The sequence below is a fragment of the Carettochelys insculpta genome, chromosome 28 (genome assembly GCF_033958435.1).
Source record: "Carettochelys insculpta isolate YL-2023 chromosome 28, ASM3395843v1, whole genome shotgun sequence".
NCBI lineage: Eukaryota > Metazoa > Chordata > Testudines > Carettochelyidae > Carettochelys > Carettochelys insculpta.
In genome coordinates this window covers 6050051-6067807 of record NC_134164.1, presented here as the reverse complement: position 1 = coordinate 6067807, position 17757 = coordinate 6050051, and positions in this window count along the sequence as shown.

The window sequence follows — 17757 nt, the reverse complement described above, 5'->3', positions numbered from 1 at the left end:
ATTAGTCCAAGACTAAGGTGTCATTGGAGTTGGTTTTAGAACAAATTGATGAACTTCATAGTTACAAGTCACCAGGACCAGATGGCATTCACCCAAGAGTTCTGGAAGAACTCAAATGTGAAATTGTGGAACTGTTAACTGTGGCTTGTAAATTATCCTTTAAACCACTTTCTGTACCTACTGATTGGAAGATAGCTAATGTGACACCAATATTTTAAAAGGGCTCTAGAGGTGATCCTGGCAATTACAGACCATTAAGTCTAACTTCAGTACCAGGCAAATTAATTGAAACTATAGTAAAGAATAAATTGTCAAATTCATAGACAAACATCATTTGTCAGGGAAAAGTCAACATGGTTTCTGTAAAGGGAAATTATGGCTTACTAATCTACTAGAGTTCTTTGAGGCAGTCAATAAGCATGTGGACAAGGAGGACCCAGTAAGTATAATGTACTTAGATTTCCAGAAAGCCTTTGATAAGATCCCTTGCCAAAGGCTCTTAAGTAAAATAAGTTGTCATGGGATAAGAGGGAAGGTCCTCTCCTGGGTTGAAAACTGGTTAAAAAATCAGGAAACAAAGGGTAGGAATAAATGGTAAGGTTTCTAAATTGATAGAGGTAACTAGTTACTAGTGGTGTCCCCCAAGAGTTTGTACTGGGACCAATCCTATTCAATATATTTAGAAAAGATCTGTAAAAAGGTGTAACCAGTGAGGCGGCAAAATTTGCTGATGGTACTAAACTGCTCAAGATAGTTAAGACCAAAGCAGACTGTGAAGAACTTCAAAAAGGTCTCGCAAGACTAAGTGATTGGGCAACAAAATGGCAAATGAATGTTAAATGTTGATAAATGTAAAGTGATGCACATTGGAAGAAATAGTTCCAGCTATACATACCAAATGACGGGGACTAACTTAGCTATATCCACTCAAGAGAGATCTTGGAGTCACTGTGGATAGTTCTTTGCAAACATCCACTCAATCTGCGGCAGTCAGAAAGGCAAAGAGAATGCCAGGAATCATTATAAAGTTCGTTAGTGAGAGCCTGTTATGCCTGCTGGCGTGTAGAGTGGGAACGAAAGCCCTCCACTTCTGTCTTTGGCTATTTTCTCCAGTGTGTCCCAGTTGTAGCTTACATCACATATGCCTCAACAGCACGCCGGTTCCATCATCCTTCAGGCATCCAGCGAAGTGCTATCTTAACGATGGCGTCTCCCCCTCTTCTCATCATGCGCCCTCCCTCTCCAGCGTCTTCTCGTGATGACAGCGGTTATATCCTCCTGGCGGCATTATAAAAGGGGTAGAGAATAAGACAGAGAATATCTTATTGCCTCTATATGGCTACGTCTACACGTGAAGCCAACATCGAAATAGCTTATTTCGATGTAGCAACATCGAAATAGGCTATTTCGATGAATTACGTCTACACGTCCTCCAGGGCTGGCAACGTCGATGTTCAACTTCGACGTTGCGCAGCACCACATCGAAATAGGCGCTGCGAGGGAACATCTACACGCCAAAGTAGCACACATCGAAATAAGGGTGCCAGGCACAGCTGCAGACAGGGTCACAGGGCGGACTCAACAGCAAGCCGCTCCCTTAAAGGGCCCCTCCCAGACACAGTTGCACTATACAACACAAGATACACAGAGCCGACAACTGGTTGCAGACCCTGTGCCTGCAGCATGGATCCCCAGCTGCCGCAGCAGCAGCCAGAAGCCCTGGGCTAAGGGCTGCTGCCCACGGTGACCATAGAGCCCCGCAGGGGCTGGAGAGAGAGCGTCTCTCAACCCCTCAGCTGATGGCCGCCATGGAGGACCCGGCAATTTTGACGTTGCGGGACGCGGATCGTCTACACGGTCCCTACTTCGACGGTGAACGTCGAAGTAGGGCGCTATTCCCATCCCCTCATGAGGTTAGCGACTTCGACGTCTCGCCGCCTAACATCGAAGTTAACTTCGAAATAGCGCCCAACACGTGTAGCCGCGACGGGCGCTATTTCGAAGTCAGTGCCGCTACTTCGAAGTAGCGTGCACGTGTAGACACAGCTTATAAATCCATGGTTCAACCACATCTTGACGACTGCATACAGATGTGGTCGCCTCATCTCAAAAAAGATATCGTGGCCTTGGAAAAGGTTCAAAAAAGGGCAACAAAAACGATTAGGTGTTTGGAGCAGGTGCTGAATGTAGAACGATTGAGAAGACTGGGGACTTTTCAGCTCAGAAAAGAGGAGCTTAAGGGGGCATGTGGTAGAGGTCATGACTGGTGTGGAAAAAGTGGATAAGGAAAAGTAATTTACTTGTTCCCACCAAATGCAATTAATAGGCAGCAGGTTTTAAATGAACAACAGGAAGTTTTTCTTCCCACAGCGCACGGTTGGCCTGTGGCACTCCTGGCCAGGCCAGGACTTTAATATGATTCAGAAAAGAACTGGATAAATTCATGGAGGTTCGGTGCATCGGTGGCTGTTAGCCAGGACGAGTAGGAACCGTGTCCCTGGCCTCTGTGTGTCAGGAGTTGGAAATCGATGACCCAGGAGGGATCGCTTGATGATTCCCTGTTCTGTTCACTCCCTCTGGGGCACCCGGTGTTGGCCACTGTCGGAAGACAGGATACTGAGCTAGGCGGACCTTTGGTCTGACCCCATGTGGCTGTTCTTATGTTCTTAACCCAGACAGTGTCTACACTACAGACCTTAGAGTGGCAAAGTTATATCGTTTTGCTGCTGTAAGGCCGTCTGTGTAGCCGCACTACGCCGGCACAGGGGAGCTCTGTCGCAGGCCTAATTAAACCCCTGCAGTGAGCAGCAGTGGCTTTAGCACTGCCCATGTGGTACTTTTGTTGCTCAGAGCTCTGTCCAGTGGCGGGGGGAAATATTTTTCACACCCTTAACTGCAAGTGCAGACGTACTGCTTCTGGCAGAGGTGGGCTAATGACATAGCTAGGAAAAGCCCTTCCGTCTGCTTAGGAAGTGTCTGTGTTACACCATCGCAGCCCGGCTGTACGTGCAGGGGTGGAGTGTTGTGACAAAGTGAGGTGTGGGAGGATTTTATTCCCCTGTTTAGGTCACGTGTGTTTCCTGGTGCCCTGTGGGAAGACCAGGTGGGGCGCCAGGCTCTTCATAACCTAGGCAGCCAGGTAACGTCTTTCTTCCCAGGGCAACAGGGCAAAGAATGGAGGAGGGGCCTGGCTGGTTGGAATTGGAACTGCACAGTTGGGTGGGGCAGCCTGGTCTGGCTGGAGAGGGAGGAAGGGGGGCCAGGGCCCGGCTCAGGGACCCCCTCTGGGCCCCTCTCCCCAAGCTGGACGGTGCTGACGGCTTCTGGTTCCTGTGCTGACAAGTCAGTTCTCCGCTGTGTCCCTGTCGCCTGATCACCCTCCTGCTCTCCCGTGAGAGTCACGTCTGCCTGCAGGTGGGGGCAGAGCCTGGGGACCCCCCCATGCTCTGTGACAAGTGTCAATGTGCCCTCAATGGGACTGTGCGATTTGAAGGTGCATTGCAATCACATGGAATGAGCGTCCACCAACACGGGGCGCCCTGCTGGCCAGAGAGCAGAGGCGATGGGCAGCGCCTGGCTCACACTTTGGCTTCTCCAGGATTAGCGGCAGTGTATTTCTTCCAGTGCTGGGCCAGATTCTCATCCTCCTGAGATCCTGGGGGCAAGGTGGGGTCTTGACCGGGAGGACAAGGAAGGAGCGGCAGGATAGCACACAGATCCCAATGCAGCAGCAGAATGGAGCCCAGTTTGCATATGGAACTGTGAGCCCCAGAAATCCCAGCGGAGACACCTGTGTGCGTTGGAAACCTCCTCTGCTGGGTGTGGCTGCTGCAAAGGCGGAGCAAAGGGGTATCATTACCCTGAGGGTTAACCCAGAGAATAGCAGCTGGAGCAAAACGCTGGGATGTCTCCTTCCTATTTGTGAATTGTGCACTCAGCTGCTCCCAGGGCCACACTCTCTTCTGGTGACCACCCACACTCCAGTCTATAATTTACCTTTTGTGCAGCAAATATCCAAGGTCTGTTCTTCACGGTTCATTGCCAGCTGGGTGGGCTCCTTCCTGGAATTCCCCAGCAGTGGTGCTGTGGGAGTCCCAGCTCCCCAGCCTCTGGAGATCACATGGTGCTCACTGCGGGACTCAGTCACAGGCAGCTGATGGCACCGACTGCAGAAGTCACAGTTTGTGGTAGATGAGCCACCCTGGCTGCATGGAAGTGACCTCACCCTTCCCTGAGAACAAAGGACAAGTGAACTACAAGCCTGTGGGGTACATCAAACCGGCAGAGGGAGGGGGGCATTGGGTTATCAGCAGGGTGCCCTGTAATTTTTTTCCATCCGTGGGTGGAATAAATTTTGTTACTTGCACCAAGGCGTGTGCAGATGTACACCACCCATAGAAACACAGGCTGCCAGCTGTGGGCACGCTGCTGATCAGCTGGGCAGCACCTGACTCTCTCCTGGGCGGCCGCCCAAGGGCTCGGCTTACAGGGAACTCTGGTTGTTGGAGGGGGAAGGGAAGAGGGCAGGGGTGGAGGTGTATTTGCTTATCCATTGGGTTGTGCAGGTGGGTGTGCGGAAGAACATCTGGCCTGGTCAAAGAGACACCAGGTTGGCCAAACCGCACCACACGGCCCACACTGTTGGTCTGAGTTAGGACAAAGTCCCTGTTCTCCAGACCCTCGGTCTCACTGCTACTGCTGCAGGAGTTCCCTGTGACTGGTCTGCCCGAGCTGGATTCTGCCCTCCAGCCCAGCAGGGAGAATCAGGAAGGAGCAGAATGCGGTTAACGGCATCACTCTGAGTTTACACCATGGGAACCTGGCTGGGACTGTGTCAGAGGGGGAACAACACCCCCCTCAGGCAGCTGGATGCTATTCCAGCCCTTTGAGCATCTCTGGGGCCTGCCCAGGAGAGGGACTGGTGCTGAGCCCTGAAATGGAAACTCCCTGCTGGGACCCAGAGGCAGCGGAGGAGTCATGGGACCAGCAGGCTGTTGTGTCTAGAGCCTCTTGCCAGCACTTTCCCACGGGACTGTTTCTCGGGCCTGCCCCACACACTGCTGCGAGGGCCGGACGGTGCTGCCCCTGGCTGAGATCTAAGCATGGTGTGGTACAGATGGCAGTGGGGAGGGGAGAGTGAAATTCCCCAGCTGATGGGCTGCAGGGCTGGGGGTTCTCTCTGCTACCTGCTGCGTTCAATCTGAAGGGGACCTCCACTGGCCTGCTATGACGAGGAGGCTGAGGAGTACCAGAGCATCTGGACGCTTGGTACGGGCTTCACAGAGGAGAGCTTGGGGATGGGTCATGGGGTGTGGGGTTCCCAAGCATCGTACCCCATCTGTCTGCAGGCAGGAGGGACTCTCGCTGAGCAGGTAGAACAGGAAGTTTATTAGGCGACAGAGGCCCAGCTCAGTGCAGAGGTGTCAGTACAGCCGGCAGAGACAGTCATTCCAACCCATCCCGGGGAGAAGACCCCGAGGGTGCCCCATCTGGGATTCAGCCCCGGGTAGCTGCCTTCCCCTCTCTCCCCCACTTCTAACTGCCGCCTCCCATTCAAACCCCAGCTGGGCTCCTCCCTGCTCTTTGTTCGGCTCAGAGGTGTCACCTGCCAGCTTAGGTTACAGCGGCAGGGGTCATCCTTAGCGGCTGGGAGCTGCTCTGCCTGTCACACACACATCTAGCCTGACTCTCTGTCACACACACACACACTCTCTCTCTCTCCATCACAGGGTGCATGAGAGCTTTCTGAAGAACCATGTGCTGGAGAAACCTGCGTTTCCCATGACTCCTGCGCATCCATGATCACAAGAAGCCCGTGGAAGCCACCGCCGGCACCCAGCTGGCTGAGCCCTGCAAGCTGCAGTGGCAGATTCAGCACCAGCATGGTGGGGAAGGCGGAGGATAGGACTTCTCCTAGTGGAGGTGTGAGTGGCCCAGGAGAGGGTAGCAACCGGGCTGGCTCACGCCCCTGAGATTGCACAGATGAGTTGGTGTGCCAGAGGCTTCCCCCCTCCTTCTCTGTACCTGGGCCAAGAGCCAGAGCTCTGGCCGTCCTGCCCCAGGTGTACCGAGCCCTTTAGAAAGGGAGATACCAGCCTAAGGCAGGGGCATCTGTTCAGCTGCAATGAGCATTGTTGTGTACAATTAAACCTTCATCTCCTTCTCAAAAACCAGAACACCCAGCCCTTCTTTGGCTGTCCCATCATGCTCTAGAGCTCCCAGAATCCTGGAGGCTGTGCCAGTGCAACAGTTAGCAGGAATCCCTGTGACCAGGGCATGGGGTGGGAGTGGAGCAGGTCAGCCCGGCCGTGTCTACATGTGCACGCTACTTTGGAGTAGCGGCGCCAACTTCGAAATAGCGCCCGTCACGGCTACACGTGTCGGGCGCTATTTCGAAGTTGAAATCGACGTTAGGCGGCGAGATGTCGAAGTCGCTAACCCCATGAGGGGATGGGAATAGCGCCCTGCTTCGAAGTTGAACGTCGAAGTAGGTCACGTGTAGACGATCTGCGTCCCGCACCATCGAAATAGCGGGGTCCGCCATGGTGGCCATCAGCTGAGGGGTTGAGAGACGCTCTCTCTCTAGCCCCTGCGGGGCTCTATGGTTATCATGTGCAGCAGCCCTTAGCCCAGGGCTTCTGGCTGCTGCTGCTGCAGCTGGGGATCCATGCTGCATGCACAGGATCTGCAACCAGTTGTCGGCTCTGTGGATCTTGTGCTGTTTAGTGCAACTGTATCTGGGAGGGGCCCTTTAAGGGAGCGGCTTGCTGTTGAGTCCGCCCTGTGACCCTGTCTGCAGCTGTGCCTGGCACCCTTATTTCGATGTGTGCTACTTTGGCGTGTAGACGTTCCCTCGCAGCGCCTATTTCGATGTGGTGCTGCCCAACGTCGAAGTTGAACGTCGACATTGCCAGCCCTGGAGGACGTGTAGACGTTATTCATCGAAATAGCCTATTTCGATGTCGCTACATCGATGTAGCGTGCGCGTGTAGACGTAGCCCCCATGAGCTGGCTGGGTGAGTGTAACCCACATGAAGACCAATTACAGCAAGAAAGACCAAGTATCCTTTCCAGCCTGATGTGAGAGGGACTTGGCTTTTAGCTCAAGCTGGAGAGGCTCACGCATTAAGCTCCAGAGCTCCCAGGTCTGAGGCCTCCTCTGGGCTGAAATGACACCTGTCCAGGTGGCTCAGTTCAGGACAGCTCAGGGGGTGGGATAGCTCAGTCGTTTGAGCACTGGCCTGCTGAACACAGGGTTGTGAGCTCAATCCGGGAGGGGGCCATTTAAGGACCTGGGGCCAATTGCTTTAAAAGCATCCCCGAGACAGGTACCTGCCTCGCTGCTGAGCAGGGAAGGAGCTGGCCACATCGGTGCAATCAGAGAGGAGCAAGCTTTTGCTCTCAGGAACAGCAGGGTGGCCCTTGCTTGGACTGACCTGGGCTCAGAAGTTGGCTGGGCCTTTGCGTGCAGCCCAGATGCCCCCTGGTGGAAGGCTCTAGGGTGGCAGGAAAAGATGCCAGCCTTGGGGACTGGGTCCCTGGTTTTCTGCTCCGGTTTTCCAAAGTGACCTCCAGGTTCTGGACCGGGGGCCTAAGCGGCTGGAGATGCTCTGAGCCCACAGCTGTCAGCAATGCTGCAGGGGGGAGGGCTGCTCCACAGGCAAGGGGGGGTCAGCTGGCTGGAGCCAGGCACCCCTGGCTGGGGTAAGGGGTGTCCCAGGCTGGGAGGGAGGAGGCAGTGCACAGCTACTCCTTGAGCTGTGGTGTGAAGAGGAGCATCGCCCTGCCTGGACAGCAGGCCCCAGCTTCCCTCTCCCCAGAGGCAAGACCTGGGAGCAGCTCTTGGACCCTTCAGCCTTGCGTGGCCAGGCTAGGCCCCCCTCCTCCAGCTTTGCTCAGCCTCAGGATGCAGGAAACACCCGGGGGAAGGCTGTAAATGCCCCCAATGCACAAAGGCCCCCAGTGGCACCACACAGTACCACCTCCTTCCCGTTGTCCAGGCCATTTTCCCTCTTTCCCACAAACAATGGAGGGGAAGGAGAAGTCGGCCTCACCCAGTAGACGCCAGCTGCCCATGTCATGTCTGGTGGGCCTGGAGCAGGGCCGACCAGGAGCCAGGACTCTTGGGTTCTATTCCCATCTAGGCCACTGAGGCTGAGTCCATGCCTTGGTCTATGCCTCAGTTTCCCCCTCGGTGAAGGGGCGCTGCAGGCCCTGCCCATCTCATGGTGGGTGTTGGGTGGGTGAGCACCTGTCGTTAATGTTGGGCTCTTGGAAGAGGCAGAGTTAAGGGCGTTTCGTAACTGTTTCCCACTGGGTTCCCAGGAAACTCAGTACCCCTCAGCGAAAGCGCCCTGGATGGCAGCAGATCAGAGAGTGAGATGTCCAGAGAGGCACCCGGTTGAGTGGAGCCTTGCTGGGCCCAGCCAGGCCAGGCCAAGGATGAATTTGGCCCTGCTCAGCCTGACCCAGGGGAGTTATCCTCCAGGCTCACCTGGCAGAGCTGTTGCGTGGAGCTCTGGGGTCCAGGCCAGACACAGGACTTGTCCCCTTAGGATGTAGTTTGGTGGGTGGGGGGGTGCACAAAGGCCTGGCAGGAATCTCCCCCCCCAGCCGGGGGAGGTAATTCAGCCCCTGTGTAAATCAGGTCTGGAGCCAGTGCCCAGCCAGACACATGGCCACTGCTGGGCTTTGGTGCCATCTGCACCTGGTCTGGTGCCTGGAGCAGAGGGGCACCTCAGCGCCTGCCCCACCCCGTTGTCAGCAGGGTCTGGCTGGGGCCGGTGCGGTAGTACCAGGGAAGCTGTCCCCACTTGAAGAGTCACAGCACCCGTCTGTCTCCAGGTCTGGCAGCCCAGCGCCTGCCCCCATCCCACCGCAGAAATGTCTCAAATCACTCCGGCAAAGGCGAGTCCGGGCAGGCCCCAGCCTGAGGCGAGGCTGTTGAGTAATTAATACCAATTAACACTGTAAAGTGTGGAATCGTCCCATGCAGCAGTTCCCCTGGGCCGGTGCATGCTGCAGGGTGGGGAGCTGGGCACCTGCCTGGGCAGGGCCACTGCGGGGAGGGCTGAGCCAGGCAGCTGTCAGCTGTGGCAGGACTGGCTGGGCTTTGCCTGCGAGCAGCAAAGCTGAAGATCCCAGCCTGGGCTGTGGGGCAGAAAAGGAGGCGCTCCCGGAACACGGCTGTTTGGGGGACGAAGGGGTGAAGTCCTAGATCTGCCTTCAGCCACCAAGCCCCGCCCTAGTCAGCTCCCCACAAACCACTACTTGACATGTGCCCCTAAATCCTCCCCACATCCACCAGTGCCCCTCAATCCTGATCTGCAGCCCCCTGGCTAGCCCAGCCCTGAGCCCTGGGCCCTGGGCCCACACACTCTGCCAGGGACCTTAACAGGGAGCCTGAGCTGATTCTCATTTTCCTCCAGGAGAAAAAGTATTTTCCAGCCTCGTGGGCCCAGGGGATCCGGGGGGGGGGTGTCATTACCCCCCCCCCAGCAAAAGCCCCACTGGTACCTCATGGCCCTTCTCAGCTGCTGGTCGGTGGGGCAGGGTCTCCTCCAGCCCTGAGCCCATGGAAGGGGTTCTGCTGTACACTGCCTCCTGCTGCTCGAACCATAGGGCAGCGCGGCTGCCAGGGCTAAGGGGGCACATTACGGGGGGGGCGGCCTTGCTCCTGTGGCAGGGCGGCAGCTGGGCAGCCTACAGGAAGGCTGGCTCCCGCCCCGGGCAGCCTCATTCCCATGACCCTGCAGCCAGCCGCTCCTGGCAGGACTCTTATCAGCTTGGCCCCTGGCCTGCTGGGAATACAAAGACTGGGGGGGCGATTGGCATCTCAGGGCTGGGCAAGGGGCATTGGCAGCGGCTCAGCCCGCCCCCGCCGGAGACGCCACCAGATGCCCCCTCAGCTCCCTGCACTACAGCAATGGGAAAGGCACACCCCAGAGAGGAATGCTGCCCCCCACCCCAATCCTGTGGCCTTTATTGCCGGGGGTGGGGGGTGCTTCCTCTCCAAGCTGCCTTTCCTTGATGGATTTACCAGCCAGGGCGAGGCCACCTAGTCACTCAGCCAGGTGGGGGGCTGGGAGTCAGGACTCCTGGGTTCTCTCCCTGGCTCTGGGATGGTGGGTGTCTGGTGGTTAGAGGAGTCAGGACTCCTGGGTTCTCTCCTTGGCTCTGAGCTGGGGGGTGTCTAGTGGGTTGGAGGAGCTGGGAGCCAGGACTCCTGGGTTCTCTCCCTGGCTCTGGGATAGGGGACGCCCAATGGGTTGGAGGAGCCAGGACTCCTGGGTTCTGTCCCTGGCTTTGGGATAGGGGTGCCCAGTGGCTTAGAGGAGCTGGGACTCCTGGGTTCTCTCCCTGGCTTGGGACCAGGGCTTTCTAGTGGTTTTGGGGGGCTGGGAGCCAGGATTCCTGGTGCTCGCAGGGCACCAATCCATTGCTTTTCTCCTGCTGGGAATTTTGTGCTGCCTGGGGGCATTGAGGGGAGACCCGGGGTGAGCCGGGCAGTCCTGGCCGCCTCTCCTGGTGCTCCTGGCTGGGTTCCCTCTCCCAGCCCCTCAGCCTGCAGTGATGGCAGCTGCCTTCCCTGCTGCATTTCGGGGCAGCGGAGGGAGGGGCCAGGGAGACAGCACCCCCCTGCGAAGCAGCGCTGCAACCTGGCGAATGGCGTCGCAGTGTCGCTCTGCAGGACAGACGGGCGAGGTGCTGGGCTGCTGTGTGCCAGGTGGCACCGCCCAGAGCTGTGCCCGGGACAGGAGCTGTCACCCAGCTCAGAGAAGCCAGCACCGTACCTAGGCTGGCTCTGCTCTTTCCCTGGTCCCCAGGCAGGCAAAGGCCCAGGGAGGAGCAGGAGCAGGTTCCCCTTCCACCCACTCCCACCAGCCGCAAGGCCAAAGCCACACCCGGCAACAGAAATTAAGGAGGGACTCACCTGAATTTCCTGCCATTGAGATGCAGCTGGGAGAGGGGACCTCGGGCAGGCCCAGGGCTGCACACAGGACCAGGACTGGGTGGGCGAGTCCCTGGGCTCAGCGCCAGGCAGGGAGCTGGCTGGGGCTTGCTCCGTGGAGGAGTCCAGCTCAGGGGGGCAAGCCCCACATGCAGACACCCAGCCCGGGAGGGTCCCCAGGGGAGTTTGTGGTTTCGTTCCAAGTGCAGGGCCCCACATTGCCCAGGACAGACCTGTGCCCCCGCAGCCCAGTGCTGCAGACAGCTGTGCTGGGGTCTCCCACCGTGGGAACATTACAGCACCACCACTCCACCCAGGAGGGGAACCCAAGGCACAGTGCGGGAAGGCCCATCACCCCTGCCTGCCCAGGCTATCAGTGCCCCCTCCTGGCTGGGCTGAGCAGACAGCAGGCTGGGCCAGTCCTGGGGCAGAGCCCCCTGTGCTGCCCCTCTCTGGCTATGGGTCTATTGTCCTCTCCCTGTTGGGGTGAGAACCTCCCTGCCCAGCCAGGGCATTGCTCTGCAAGCAGAGAGGCTGTTTTGCTGTGGTACTGTGGGGCGGGGGCACCGTGGGAGGTCTATAACCCCCCCACCCAAAATAGTCTGATGCCAAAAGCTGGGCAAAGGGAGAGGCGGCAGCTCTGGGCTGTCACCCCATAGTTACCCCTGCAGGGCAGCTGGGCCAAGCAGCCAGGAGCCATGCCAGCTCCCTGGCCCCTCTGCACTGCCCCACAGGCGTTATTAGCAGTGCTGGCTGCAGGCCCAGCTGTGTTGTGGGCACCCAGGTGGGGCTGGCGAATAAACCTGGCACCCAAATGCACACTCTGGGCAGGCCGCCTCCTGCTGGCTGGGGGAACTGTCCTCTGGGACGCTAACTCAGGAGAGAGACCCCAAGCTAGGGCCATCGGTGAGGTGAGTTGGGGGGGTCTCAACCCAGTGCTTCATTGGATGGGGAACACATTCCCTGGGGCACTGCCCAGACTCCCCCCGCCCCGGCCGGGTAGAAGTCACGGAGGGGGAGCAGCGGGCAGGTGGGGGCAGGGGCAGGGGAGGGGCTTGCTTTGCAGTGGCATGGAGGACAGTGGGGGGCTCCTGTTTCTTTGGTCAGCCCAGCCCTGCGTTCGGTTCCCAACAGCCTGTGCTGGAAGCGGGGCTGGAGCACAGGTAAGGGATGTGCTCCCAAACCTGGTTTCCTTGGAAAATTAGATCAATTTAAAAATGCCCCCCCATCCCCGAGCAGGGGTTCGCCATCCTCAGTCCTGGTGTAGACAGAATTCCTCCGTCGACCTGGCCGCAGCCCCTTGGGAGGTGGGTTAGCCACGCCAAGGATCACAGGCCATGGCAGTGAGGTCTAGTCTGTGCTCCAAATATTATCACGTCTTTGGGTTGTAGTGGGGGGTCGACCAGTGTTCCCTGTAAGCTGAGCAGTTGGGCGGCCGCCCAGGAGAGATTTGGGTGCCGCCCAGCTGATTTGCAGAGCGCCCACAGCCGGGAGTGTGTGTGTGTCTATGGGTGGTGCACATCCCACATGCCTGTGTGCATGTAACAAAATTTATTCCACTCACAGATGGAAAAAAATTAGAGTGCACAATGGGTGTGAGTCCAGAGTAACGGGGGGCCAGATTCAGGCCCATTGGCTATTCTGGGCCCTTTTCCACACCCCTCTCTGCATCCCACGTTTGGAGGGCACCGGGGCCCTCAGACAGAGCTCCCGGGGCGATTTGTGGAACAGGTCCCATTTGGGCCAAGGAGGTTTAGGAACAAAGCACCTAGGTCCTGGGGGCGGGGCTCCCCTGGGAGAAGGTGCAGGGGCTGAGCAGTGACCACCAGGTTCAGACTGGCCAGGAGACAGTTACCCCAATAAAGCATGAAAGAATTCAAGTGGAGAGGTTTTAATGTGACTTGGAGCGAGCGTGCCAGGCAGGAAATGCCTCAGCATTGCCAGGGGCGTCTGGGCCAGTGCTAAGCCTGCTGGCTCCTTCCGCATAGGGCTGGGCACAGGCTGGGCTGGGCAGCTCAGGCCCAGTGCGGGGGCCAGGCCAGGGCGGGCCTGGCTCTTGGAGGGTGAGCTGCAGTGGATTGCTGTCCCTGCACCAGCACTGCCTGCTCCCACCCAGACCTGGCAGAGGCCCTGGCTGAGCCACCGTGGTGGGAAGCTTATGCCAACCTAGTCCTGGGCACCCTGGGCCTGGGGCTGCCAGCAAGTCCCTGCTCTCGATCACCCCAAGGCCCAACGGAGCTTCTTGCCCCGAACCAAGCGGAGAGGTCACTGCAGGTCTGTGCTTGTGTCATGGTCTGGGGGGGTCTCAGGCAGACGGGACTCACTCAGCAGGGAGAGCAGGAGGGTGATCAGGTGACAGGGACATAGCGTGGAACAGACTGGTCAGCACAGGAACCAGAAGCCGTCAGCACCGTCCAGCTCGGGGAGCTGAGCCGGACCCTGGCCCCCCTTCCTCCCTCTCCAGCCAGACCAGACTGCCCCACTCCACAGCCCAGCTCCAATTCCAACCAGCCAGGCCCCTGCTCCCGCCTCTGTCCTGTTACCTGGGGAAAAGGTGTCACCTGGTTGCCTAGGTTACAAAGGCCAGGGGAGGGCCATTGTGCATGTGCGAGGAGTCATCCCACAGAAAGCCCCCTCACCACCATGCACTGATGCTGTGCTTGGGAAAACTGAGGCACTTGCCTGCTGTTACGACAGACGGCTTCTGGTTCCTGTGCTGGCAAGTCTGTTCTCTGCTGCGTCCCTGTCGCCTGACAACCCTCCTGAGCGAGAGTCACGTCTGCCTGCGGCTGGGGGGCAGGGCCTGGGGACCCTCCACACTCCATGACACTCCACTGCTGCCAGCTGCAGGGGCCCCCACCATGCACCAGTTGCCCCCAGTTAATGAAGTGGCCAGGAGGTGTGTAATAAAGTCTTTAATGAGGAGATCAGAGCTAAGCTCAGCCCCCACTTAACGGTCATGACACAGTCTGCCTAACCGCCCCTGGTCAGCTACCCACGTGCACGGAGGAGCGTGGTGGGTGCGGAGCCCTGAACACCACATCACCACCCCTCTGGTGATCCAGAGCAGACCCCTGGCCCAGCCATGGGACCCGAGCCCCACAGGTCCTGTTGGCTGGGGCCACCAGCCGCCCGCTGCGATGTTTGCAGGGGATGTGGTCTGCTTTCCTTGTAAGCCCAGGAGGGATTCAGGTGCCAAGCAGCTGATTAGTGGACACATTCCTATGGATGGTGCACATCCACACAGGCCTCCGTGCAGGTCACAAAATTTATCCCGCACGCGGCTGGATAAAAACGAGCGGGAACCCTGGCCATGGCGGCGTTTGCGTCCCCATTGGGCGCTGACCTCGCCGAGCTCGATGAAGACTCGGATTCTTTATGGAGCTGAATCCCCTGGCCAGCCCCACAGTCGCCATACAACTGTGACTGCCCTCAGAAGGGGCAAGCCAGTCCCTTCTCCCTCCCTGCTGCAAAGGGACGCCCCTCATGCAGTGCCGCTCCAAGGCTGCAGTTCCTCTTACCTGGCCCGGGGCATGGTCCCCAGCTGGATGGGCTCAGTGTCTTTTGTCGGGAGCTCGGAACAGCCAGTCCCCTGCATGGCCCGGTAGCCTGGGCTGGAACACTGCGCCGTACACAGAACAGGCCTGTGGGGCTGCCGCGCTCCCTTCCCAAGTCGCAGACAAGTCCAGACAGGCAGCCCCGTCTGCAGCAGCAGCTGCTCACCACAAAACCGCGGGAGATGTGTACTGAGCAGCCCTGCCTTCAAGCGTGTGGGGCACGGTGCCACCGGCCCGGCCGCCCTGCCTACAGCGGGTGGGGGGCACCTGGGGATGCTGAGTCGCGATCCCAGGGCAGCTTCTGCCCATCATGGTGTCCTGACCTCTGCTACCCCAGCCCCACAGCTGTCACCGGCCTTGACTCCTGCATTCTAGAGACAGCTCTGCTGCTGCTCAAGCACCGATAGGGGATCCTGCTCCCCCCGCCCGGCAGGCTGTTCCAAGGATGCAGGGGACAAAGTCCATACGAACCTCTGTGTAAACCTGGTGTGTTCCTAAACTGGATCAATCCAGCACCAGCGGTGCCTGGGGGAGGCCCGGCCACATCACCAAACCAGCCCACAGCTCAGTCGGATGGGGAAGCTGCTTAGGACGGCCCAGGGCTGGGGCTGTAAGGGGCCGTGGGTGGGATACTGAGGGGCACCAGCGAAGCTGGGGGGTGGGTAGCTTGAAGCACCCCAAGCTGCACCCGGCATTATCAGCTATTGGTCCTCTGCATCAGATTTGCTCTTGGAAGCAGGGAGTGGCCAGAGCTGCTCCACGCACTCCACATCCCGCTCCATTGCTCCCCGTTACCCCACAGCTCGCAGGCACCTTCTTCCTCACTCAGCGCTGTGCGGAGCAGTCCCAGGCAGTGACGGAGCTTTACCATTATAATTAGGCTGACATGCCACACGGCCTGTAATTAACCACCATCTCCAGGGGCTCCCAAGTGTGGCGTCAGGTGCTGGCTTCCTTTCAGATTAGTAACCGGGGAGGAATTGCGAGCAGGAACTCACACTGGGCAGAGGGCGGGTGGCCACTGACACGCAGAGGCAGCTGCTCTGGGAGGGCTGCTCAGACTCAGGCAGCCTGTCCCAGGGCTTTGCACGCTCCTTTCACAGGGGTTCTTCACTTCAGCTCATTAAGCACCAGCACCACAGAGCCAGAAACATGTAAGAACATAGAACAGCCAGATGGGCCATCCAGCCCAGTGTCCTGTCTTCCGACAGTGCCCAAGGCCGGATGCGCCAGAGGGGGCGAACAGAACAGGGAATCATTGAGCGATCTTTCTCCTGTCACCCATTTCTAGACTCTGACAGGCGAGGGACCCCGTTCCTACCCACCCTGGCTGGTGGTCATTGAGGGACCGAATGTCCATGAATTTACCTAGCTTTTTTTTTGAACCCTGTTAAGGTCCACAGGCCGACCATGCGCCGAGTGAAGAAATACTTCCTCTTGATTGTTTTAAACCTGCTGCCCGTTACTTTCACATGTGACCCCTAGTTCTCGTGTTCTGGGAACAAGTAAATCTCTTTTCTTTATTCACTTGCCCCACCCCAGCCACGCTCTATCACACCCCACCTCAGCCTCCTCTTTTCTAAGCTGAAGAGTCATACTCTTTCTCACCCCTCCCCACGTGGCAGCCGTTCCAACCCCCTCGTCATGTTTGTTCCCTTCCCTGCACTTTTTCCAATGCCAAAACATGGGCATTGCAGCTGGGGGTGGGGATGGGAGAAAACCTAAAGCAACCCTTGGCCTAAAGCAATCATAGAAGCCTAGAACACAAGAACTGGAAAGGACCTCGACAGGTCACTGAGTCCAGCCCCCATCCTCACCGCAGGGCCAAGCGCCATCGAGACCATCCCCGATAGGTGTCTGTCTAACCCGCTCTTAGATACCTCCAGCGATGGACATTCCACAACCTTCTGACGTAGTTTATTCCAGTGTTTCACTGCCGTGACAGTTAGGAAGTTTTTCCTTCATGTCTAATCTAAACCTCCCTTGCTGAAGCTTAAGTCCGTTGCTCCTCGTCCTGTCCTCCGAGGCCAGAGAACCATTTTTTCTCCCTCCTCCTCGTTACCCTCTTTTAGTTACGTGAAAACCGCTGTCACATCCCCCCTCCGTCGTCTCTTTTCTAAACTAAATTAAGCGTCTGTTCCAGCTACGCACTTGTCGCAGCTGGAAAGGTGCATCTTAAATCGACTTTTCGGCCTAGTGTCAACCTGGCCTGACTCCTTTTGTCAGCGGACGAAGCTTTCTTTTAAAACACGGTTACTTTAGCCACACCTACCAACTCGCTTCCTGTCCCCCAGCTCCACAACCGCCCCTAAGAGAGGGGGTCTATGTAGCTTTTGGTACCTGGGCTCAGCTGAGAAGCCCAAACAGAACGCTTCTGTTGCCCCACTAGTCAACACAAAGTCACACAAGCCAGTCCCTCGCACACTCCAGCTTCCCTGCGGCCACAGCCCGTCCCCTCCTTACACAGGTGAGAAGTTATGAAAACCAATCGCACCGGATCTCAACAGGTTCTTCCAGTCCCAAAGGACCAGTCACATTCCCAGCTCAAGAGATACTGCGGCTCTTACCCCACAGAGCGCTCTGGGCCCATCCTTTCGGAGCTAAAACCTACAGAGAGAAAGGACGGGGTGAAAGGAACGTTGTTAGAGCAACCAGACGCCACACGCCGGTCACCAAGTCCTTGGCGCAGGCTTGCAGCAGGTGGAATAGCTGCAATCTTAAAAGCCTCTGGAGCACTTCCTGTGCCAGGAGGGGTCTGCCATCCTCAGCACTCCTCCCTGGACGCACGGCTGGGAAAACCTCCGGCTTCTGGCTGGCTTCGCCAGGCCTCTAGGATGGCAGCTGGCTGACCCTTGCAGGGGCCTTGGCCTGTTATGGGAGGGTTTGTTATTGTAGGGTCGAGTGGAACACACCCAGCAAACGAGGGCTTGTTCCCCCGCCTGCTTGCTGCCCTGGGGGGCTGTTTCTGTTTCGTTGGGGGGCAGGCGGGGTGCAGGGGTGGGAGTGAGCCGGGCTGGGGGCTGGGGGCCTTTGGCCAGTGCTGAGAAGGGAGAGGTGCCCACGCCGCCCCCCTCCCAGCTCCCGGGGCCGAGGGATCGGGGCTCCCGCCGTGCCGGGGTCCCCACACGTGCTGGGGGGTCTCCTCGGGGCGCTCCCCGTCCCAGGCGCCGGCTGCGGAGGCAGGGGCGGGGCGGGGCCGGGCCGGGAGCCGCCCCTGGGAGGAGACACCGCCCCTGGCTGGGCTCCCCC